Source organism: Nerophis ophidion, linkage group LG05 (assembly GCF_033978795.1).
Source record: "Nerophis ophidion isolate RoL-2023_Sa linkage group LG05, RoL_Noph_v1.0, whole genome shotgun sequence".
NCBI lineage: Eukaryota > Metazoa > Chordata > Actinopteri > Syngnathiformes > Syngnathidae > Nerophis > Nerophis ophidion.
In genome coordinates this window covers 42,130,235-42,139,891 of record NC_084615.1, presented here as the reverse complement: position 1 = coordinate 42,139,891, position 9,657 = coordinate 42,130,235, and the positions used below count along the sequence as shown (strand labels likewise).

Here is a 9,657-nt window from a genome sequence, read left to right as displayed (position 1 = left end):
TAGATCCACTATGGACTGTATTCTCACAATATTATGCTAGATCCACTCGACGTCCATTGCAGCCGTCGCCCAAAGGAGTCCCCACATCTGCGGTCCCCTCCAAGGTTTCTCATTGTCCCATTGGGTTGAGTTTTTCCTTGCCCTGATGTGGGACCTGAACCGAGGATGTCGTTGTGGCTTGTGCAGCCCTTTGGGACACTCGTGATTTAGGGCTATATGAGTAAACATTGATTGATTGGATGATTGACTTCCGTTTTCAACTCATTCAGCTTCAGTATGGTACAGACCAGCAGTGCTACGTTCCAACTGCTTCTTTAATTCAATAAATATCAGTCACTTCTTCTTCTCCGCACTGTCATTCACACTGCCTTTATTCGAGTAAGACCGGATGTTTTGATCAGAGCTTACAGTGGTTTACACTGTGGCATTGTCTATGCCAATTAATGGTTGGGAGGCTCCGGACCCATAGCATATAATTTAATGGAGAGACAGCTCGTATTCCCAAAAACCTTTGTAGCTGTATGTAGGAATGTCATTACTGAAGTGGTAGCTGGTTGCATCAGCTCAGTACTCGTTTAATGTATGTTATGTCCTTTATGTTTGTTTATGTTGCCCTCTTGTTTTGGTGTTTGTTTCTTTTTAGAGATGAGCGATAAATTCTTTAAAATGGAATATCGGAAATTATCGGTATCGGGTTTGAAATTATCAGTATCAGTTTCAAAAAGTAAAATTTGTGACTTTTAAAACGCTGCTGTGGACGCGGACGTAGGTAGAATTACAGAGCGCAAATGAACCTTAAAGGCACTGGCTTTGCATGCCGACCCAAACCCATATTATCTACGGCTTTTCACACACACAAGTGAATGCAAAGCATACTTGGTCAACAGCCATACAGGTCGCACTGAGGAGGGCCGTAAAAACAACTTTAACACTGTTATTCTTGTTTGGTGTGGGTTCACAGTGTGGCGCATATTTGTAACAAACACATTTCGGGAGAACCTCCACACTGAAGCACAACATAAACACAACAGAAGAAATACCCAGAACCCCTTGCAGCAATAACTCTTCCGGGACGCTATAGTATACATGGCCCTACCCCCTACCTCCCCACATCACCTCAACCCCGCCCACCTCAACCTCCTCATGCTCTGTCAGGGAGAGCAGACTCCAAATTCCAAGCTGCTGTTTTGAGGCATGTTAAAAAAAAATGCACTTTGTGACTTCAATAATACATATGGTGGTGCCATGTTGGCATTTTTTTTTTTCTATAACTTGAGTTGATTTATTTTTGAAAACCTTGTTACATTGTTTAATTCATCCGGCAGGGCATCACAACAAAATTAGGCATAATAATGTGTTAATTCCATGACTGTTTATATCGGTATCAGTAATTAAGAGTTGGACAATATCTGAATATCAGATATCGGCCAAAAAAAAAAGAAGCCATTATCGGACATCTCTAGCTTTTTTTACCTCATTTGTTGTGGACTTTTTGTATCCGTACTGCAACCATATAATTTCCCTATTGTAGTATCAATAAAGTCTATCCTATCATATCCTACACCTGTCTTAGCTATACTATGAATGCCATTTATGCATTGGTCTCTATTGTTCTTGTGATGATGTGTTTTACATACAGTGCATCCAGAAAGTTTTCACAGTGCTTCACCTTTCCCTTATTTTGTTATGTGCAAACATTGTATACTGGATGAAAAGAAACGCTTCCCATCCAACCTGATGGAGCTTGAGAGGTGCTGCAGTTCTGATGTCGAGCACTTCCAAGCAGAAAAAGTGTGGCGATAGAAAAGGAAGAATAGACTAATTTTGACTTAAAAACTATTGATACGTTTAAAGCTATAATCACTGAAGCGCCGCTCTGCAAGAGGTACTTAGCTCTTGCTCTTCTTTACTGTTAGCTAGCTAGCGGTTAACGTCCATCCGCAGTGTTTTAGCTACTTCAAAATCACTAATCCTCGCCGCCCTGGCGACTAATAAACCACATTTCTTACAAGTATCATCCTGCAGGACGAGGAATAGCTAAACATGCTTCACTACACACCATAGGAAGATTACAATAGATAACCGCTAACAGCGAGCTAGCGCTCCTGAATATAAACAAATGCCGTGGGTGGGTTTTCACAGACATCGACTGTAACATTACAAAGTACAAGAGCCATACGCAGTCAAAACTACAATGAATATGTTGATAATTTGTATTATCCCAAAAACTTTTTTATTGTTTATAGAGTCAGGAATATATAACGCTCGACAAAGGAGAACTTTAAGTATGACCGATGTACGACCCTGTAACTACTTGGTATCAGATTGATACCAACACTTGTAGTATCACCCAAAACTTATGTAAAGTATCAAACAACAGAAGAATAAGGAATTATTACATTTTAACAGAAGTGTAGGTGGAACATGTTAAAACAAAGAAAGCAGGTATTAACAGTAAATTAACAAGTAGATTAATAGTACATTTTCTACGGCTTGTCCCTCAGGATTTCGACAAAATAATAGAATGGGAAATGACACAATATTCAATATAATACAGCCAAATTAGGAGCCTTTGTTTGCTTGAAGGCCAACTGAAACCCACTACTACCGACCACGCAGTCTGATAGTTTATATATCAATGATGAAATATTAACATTGCAACACATGCCAATACGGCCGGTTTAGTTTACTAAATTACAATTTTAAATTCCCCGCGCAGTTTCCTGTTAAAAACGTCGCGGAATGATGACACTTATGATGACGCGTGTTTGTGACGTTATTGGTTGGAGGGGACATATTAGCCCAGCACCACTTACGGCTAAAAGTCGTCTCTTTTCATCGCGCAATTACACAGTATTTTGGACATCTGTGCTGCTGAATCTTTTGCAATTTGTTCAATTAATAATGGAGACGTCAAATAAGAATGCTGTTGGTGGAAAGCGGTGAATTGCAGCTGCCTTTAGCACCTAAACACAGCCGGTGTTTCTTGGTTTGTGTTATGATACACGCTCAGTCTTCCCTGCCTTCATCTGCGGGAGCACTTGGCGGCTCCACTCTGAGTGCGTCCACACGCGCCACACCCAGACACGCCCCCTTGCGCGCAGCGCGGACCGCTCACACACACAGCTGGAGACGATCACCAATCAAGACACCTGGCAGTGATTACGGACGACAGAATAAAGATTCCGGCCGCTGAACCCTCGTCGTTGGAACGTTGCTATTGCTTGCAGTAAGCCTCACGTATCTGACTCTCACCAGCGATTTATTCCTGTGCTCGTTTTCCTCCTGCCTTGTTTGTGATCTCCTTCGTCTCTCCTTCCTTCCACAGCCCCTGTCTCCATTCCTGCTGCCATCCTCTCTGGAACCCTGATTTGCTCTCCTGGATCCCTGACACATTGCCTGGACTTTGGACGCTCTCTCCTGCCCCACGACCACGCTCGGACCCTGGATTGCTTTTGCCTTCTCCCTCTGGTTTTGGACGCCACCATCCAACACGCACGACAACATTCTTTACGGTATTTCCATATGTTAATTCCAGCACATAGTTCACACTCAAACACATAGTAGCATACACATCCCACGTAATCATTAATTACTCAATAAATATTGAGTTGGACTTCCACTGTTGTGCCGTCTCCTTCCACCCGTCTTCGCCTTAACAGAACGTTCCAACCAAGATGGAACCAGACGGAGCAGCACACCCCCCACCTGATAGGCGGGCCCATACTCCTCCTCCTAGAGACCTACCTTCCATTCAGGCTGTCCTCCAACAACATCAGACCCGATTTACCACCTTGGAGGACAAACTTGATGTGGCGTTCGCTAGTCTGCTAGCAAGATTGGACAATCTCAGTTCAGGTCAGGTGACACTCCCCACTCCCGTTTCGAGCTCCTCTGAGGCACCCGCCACCGAAGGACCGGCTGTCTCTTGCGAACCCAAGATAGCCAGCCCTAAGACTTTTGAGGGAGATTTTGAACTTTGTCGAGGCTTCTTGGTTCAATGCGAATTGATTTTTCAACACCAACCTTCTCGCTATGCTAATGATGGGGCCAAAATAGCCTTTATGTTTTCCCTGTTTTCTGTTCCTGCCCTTAAATGGGCTACTTCGCCCTTAGCAAGTCTTCAGGACTGAACTCTAATTATTCTGCATTTCGTAAGGAGTTTTTGGCCGTTTTTGACCATCCTGCGGATGGCAGAGATGGCTTCATTCCCTCAGACAGGGTCGCCGTTCTGTAGCTAATTATACCCTAGAATTCCGCACTTTGGCAGCCGAGAGCGGTTGGGATGATAGGGCTCTTTTGAGTGCCTACAGAAGAGGGCTAAATGAGACCATAAAGGATGGGTTGATGCGAGACAGGCCGTCTTCTTGTGGCGAGCTAATCGAACTAGCCCTCTTGTTCGATCAGCGACTGTCAGAAAGATAAGCTGAGAGGGAGAGCGACTTTGGCAGAACCATTGCAGCAAGACCGCCCAGTTCTACCAGCCGGAACATCACAGGACAGACTGGCACAATTAGTCCAGGTCCTAGCCCTTCACCAGAACCCATGCAGATAGGGAGATCTCGACTCTCCTTTGAGGAACGGGAACGGAGGTTCCAACAACGTCTTTGTCTTTACTGTGGTTTGGCGGACCATCATATTCACAACTGCCCCTCTCGGCCAAAAGATCAGGCTCACCAATCACGGGGATATTGGTGAGCCATACTACAATCCCCACAACTTCTTCCAGGCAGGCTCCGAGTACTTTATTCCCTGCTACCTTGACTTGGGAGGAAATGACACTATCTGTGGAGGCATATGTGGACTCTGGAGCTGACGAGAGTTTCCTCGACTTACGGTATGCCACAGAATCGGGTATTCCGTTAATTCCTTTAGAGACTTTTGTTTCAGCCCAAGCCTTAGATGGTCACCCGTTAGGACCAATCAAACATCGCACCAAGCCATTATCCCTCACTCTTCTGGTAACCATACAGAGACCATCAGTTTCTGGGTCCTGAACGCCCCTGTGACACCACTTGTCCTCGGTCGATCCTGGTTGAATCTGCATGATCCCCACATTTCCTGGTCCACCGGTAAGATACTGGCCTGGAGCGAGCACTGTCATGCTAATTGTCTCAGTTCTGCTGTTTTACGTTCCGAAGGACCCAGATCGATACCTTCCCCCGTTGACCTGTCTCTAATCCCGGAGATATATCATGACCTAGCCCCCGTCTTCAGTAAGGATCAAGCCTTGTCACTTCCACCCCACCGACCATACGACTGCACTATTGATCTGATTCCCAACGCAGTTCTTCCTTCCAGCCGGCTATTTAACCTTTCCCTCCCTGAGAAGCAAGCAATGAGGGACTACATCTCCGAGTCCCTGGCCTCTGGTATAATCAGACCCTCCAAGTCCTCAGTGGCCACTGGGTTTTTCTTTGTCAGCAAAAAGGACGGATCCCCCCGACCATGTACTGATTACCGTCAACTTAACAGTATCACTGTAAAGAATAAATACCCGTTACCACTACTCAATTCATCTTTTGAACCCCTCACGCCGGCTACCATCTTTACTAAATTGGATTTACGCAACGCTTATCATCTTGTACGAATCAGGGAGGGGGATGAGTGGAAGACTGCCTTCAATACTCACTTAGGTCATTTTGAGTATAAGGTCATGGCCTTTGGTCTGACCAATGCTCCTGCGGTTTTCCAAACACTTGTTAACGACATCCTCAGAGACATGATTGACCGTTTTGTTGTGGTTTACCTGGATGACATCCTGATCTTCTCCAAGAACCTGCAGGAGCACCAACAGCACGTCCGGCTTGTCTTACAACGTCTTCTGGAGAATCGTCTGTTCGTCAAAGCCGAAAAATGTGAGTTCCATTCTTCTTCTGTAGACTTTTTGGGATTTGTTATTGAAAAACGACATATTAAGGCTGATCCAAAGAAAGTGAAGGCCGTGGTGGACTGGCCTCAACCCTCAACTCGCACTGAGTTGCGACGCTTCCTTGGATTTGCCGGATTCTACATCAAGGACTTTAGTAAGTTGGCCGCACCTCTTCATGCACTTACCTCTACCAATGTCCCCTTTCAGTGGAACCGTGATGCAGGAATGGCGTTCTGGAGCCTCAAAAGACGTTTCATCTCTGCACCCATTCTTGTTTATCCGGATCCAGACCTTCCATTCATTGTTGAGGTGGACGCCTCCGACTCGGGTATAGGTGCAGTTCTGTCCCAACGCTCCAAGCAGGATAACAAGGTCCACCCATGTGCTTTCTTCTCCCGACGTTTATCCTCGGCTGAACGCAATTATGATGCTGGAAATCGGGAATTGCTCGCTGTACACGAGGCATTGAAGGAGTGGAGACATTGGCTAGAGGGAGCTAAACATCAATTCCAGGTCCTCACGGACCACCGCAACTTGTTACATGTCCGGGCAGCAAAAAGATTGAACGACAGACAGGCACGATGGTCTCAACTATTTAGTCACTTTGATTATATTCTTTCTTTCAGACCGGGCTCCCGTAATACAAAGCCTGATGCCCTCTCCTGTCAGTTCTCGGAGGAGAGAATTGACGATGCCCCGGAGGAGACTATCATTCCTCTCTCCAAAATTATCGGCATGGTCACATGGGAAGTGGAGGGACTGGTCAAGGAAGCCCTAAAGGTTAGTCCGGGACCCAAGGGAGGACCTCCCAACAAACTATTCGTTCCTCGTGACCTGCGACCTCGAGTTCTGGACTGGGGACACTCTAGTGTGTTCACCTGCCATCCGGGATTTCGGCGTACCCTATCCTTCATCCGCCGGCGGTTCTGGTGGCCATCCATGGCCAATGATACCCGTGAGTTCATTTCTGCTTGTACCACTTGTGCCCGTAATAAGCCTTCCCACAGACCGCCTGCAGGACTATTGCTCCCCCTACCTGTTCCCAGTCGCCCATGGTCACACATATCTCTGGACTTCATTACAGGCTTCCCACCTTCCCAAGGCAACACCACTATTCTCACCATTATTGACCGTTTTTCTAAAGCCGCACACTTCATTCCGCTACCCAAACTTCCACCTTCTTCCGAGACTGCTGATCTTCTCACAAATCATATTGTCAGACTTCACGGAATTCCTGTGGACATCGTCTCGGACCGTGGTCCCCAGTTCACCTCCCGGGTGTGGCAGATCTTTTGCAAGGGAATCGGGGCCACGGTCAGTCTTACCTCGGGTTACCACCCTCAGAGCAACGGTCAAGCAGAAAGAGCCAATCAAAGTGTTGAGACCATGCTACGTTGTATCTCCGCCAGACAACCATCCTTTTGGTACAAGTTTCTGTCTTGGGTTGAATTTGCTCATAATTCTTTGAAGAGTTCAGCGACCGGATTGTCACCTTTTGAGTGCTCCTTAGGTTACCAACCACCTATGTTTCATCAACAGGAAATTGAAGCTGCAGTTCCCTCTCCCCATAAACACATCAAAAGATGCCAGCAAGTTTGGAAAGCCGTCCGGGCTTCCCTTATTAAATCCGCTGAAAGAATGTGCCGCAGTGCTAATCATCGACGCATCCCGGCTCCCTCGTATTCACCGGGTCAACAAGTTCTTCTACGAACTAAAGATCTTCATCTTGAGGTACCGTCTCGTAAACTTGCACCCCGATTTGTAGGCCCATACACCATTGAGGCCATAATAAACCCTGCTGCTGTTAAACTTTCCTTACCTCCTTCAGTCAAGCGACATCCCGTGATCCATGTTTTCCAGATCAAACCAGTTGTTACTCCCACCCCCTCCCAGGATTTTGGACAATGGTGACCCCGTTTGGACCGTTAAAGAGATTCTCGGGGTCCGTCAGCAAGGTAGGGGGTTAGTTTATTTAGTTGATTGGGAGGGTTATGGGCCTGAAGATAGGTCTTGGGTCCCTGCCTCCTACCTTGCTGACCCATCGCTGCTTGAGGATTTCTATCGGGCCAACCCAGGAGCTCTTCGGCGCTCGTCGGGGGTCTCGCATAGGGGGGAGCACTTGGCGGCTCCACTCTGAGTGCGTCCACACGCTCCATACCCAGACACGCCCCCTCGCGCGCAGCGCGGACCGCTCACACACAGAGCTGGAGACGATCACCAATCAAGACACCTGGCAGTGATTACGGACGACAGAATAAAGATTCCCGCCGCTGAACCCTCGTCGTTGGAACGTTGCTATTGCTTGCAGTAAGCCTCACGTATCTGACTCTCACCAGCGATTTATTCCTGTGCTCGTTTTCCTCCTGCCTTGTTTGTGATCTCCTTCGTCTCTCCTTCCTTCCACAGCCCCTGTCTCCATTCCTGCTGCCATCCTCTCTGGAACCCTGATTTGCTCTCCTGGATCCCTGACACATTGCCTGGACTTTGGACGCTCTCTCCTGCCCCACGACCACGCTCGGACACCGGATTGCTTTTGCCTTCTCCCTCTGGTTTTGGACGCCACCATCCAACACGCACGACAACATTCTTTACGGTATTTCCATATGTTAATTCCAGCACATAGTTCACACTCAAACACATAGTAGCATACACATCCCACGTAATCATTAATTACTCAATAAATATTGAGTTGGACTTCCACTGTTGTGCCGTCTCCTTCCACCCGTCTTCGCCTTAACAGTTTGTTGTGAAGTTTTAACGCAGAGCGGTCAAGCGAACATGTTTCTCTACGTCAACCAGCAAGTTTTTGGATGGGAAATTTGTGGTATTAAGTCGGCTCTTACCGGAGGCTTGAGTGGATTACGCGACCTCATCCTACAGCTCAAAAAGGCAGCTGTGATATTGGCTCCTCGGCTTCTCTCAGAGACACTGGCGTTCACCGCAGCCATCAGACTTTCAGGTATGACTTAACAATCTCACTAAAATACTATTAACACAATAAGCAGATAAGAGATTTTCCAGAATTATCCTAGTAAATGTGTTTAATTACATCTTAAACTCTCCCACTGCCGCCGCCTGGAGCCATCGCCTTTTCTTTTTTCATTAATTAATGCTTCACTTTTAACTTTCCACATCCCCGAATCTTTCATCCTCACTCAAAATAATGGGGAAATTGTCGCTTTCTCGGTCCGAATTGCTCTTACTGCTGGTGGCTCACATTATAAACAATGTCAGGATGTGAGGAACCGTCACACCGGTTACGTCACGCGCACATCGTCTGCTACTTCCGGTACAGGCAAGCCTTTTTTATTAGCGACCAAAAGTTGCAAACTTTATCGTGGATGTTCTCTACTAAATCCTTTCAGCAAAAATTTGGCAATATCGCTGTGATATATTGAATGGGAGGCAATAAACAGGGGAGGTGATGAAGTTACGTCTCGTTTACTGTGACTTCAGAACAGACTCACTCACTTGCCGTCAAGTGTACAACAACAACGTAAAACGTTGGCCAACCAAAAAGCAACCCCAGTATGCTATGACCAACATTGACGAGGAGATGGCAACATACACACAGACCAATCTATTACATTCCTCCCCTTTTAGAATTTTAGAAGTTACTCAAAATAAAAACAACCCAACCAAAAATGCAGCAGGCTCAATTAGAAAAACTACTTATGCCATATTTTTTTTTTTAGTACTGAACACTTAACCCTCATTTGTAACAACAACATATGTATTATACAAACAGTATTCATACACCTTTAACACAGCTTTTTATACTGTTG

The 9,657-nt window shown here is 46.3% G+C and overlaps 1 long non-coding RNA gene across 1 annotated transcript; it reads left to right on the top strand.

The window, feature by feature from the left end:
• The first annotated feature begins 8,035 nt into the window (after positions 1-8,035).
• LOC133552367 (uncharacterized) lies at positions 8,036-8,572 on the top strand. The gene is made up of 2 exons (XR_009806688.1): positions 8,036-8,179; positions 8,279-8,572. It is a non-coding gene; the product is annotated as an uncharacterized LOC133552367 (long non-coding RNA).
• Positions 8,573-9,657: the final 1,085 nt, after the last annotated feature.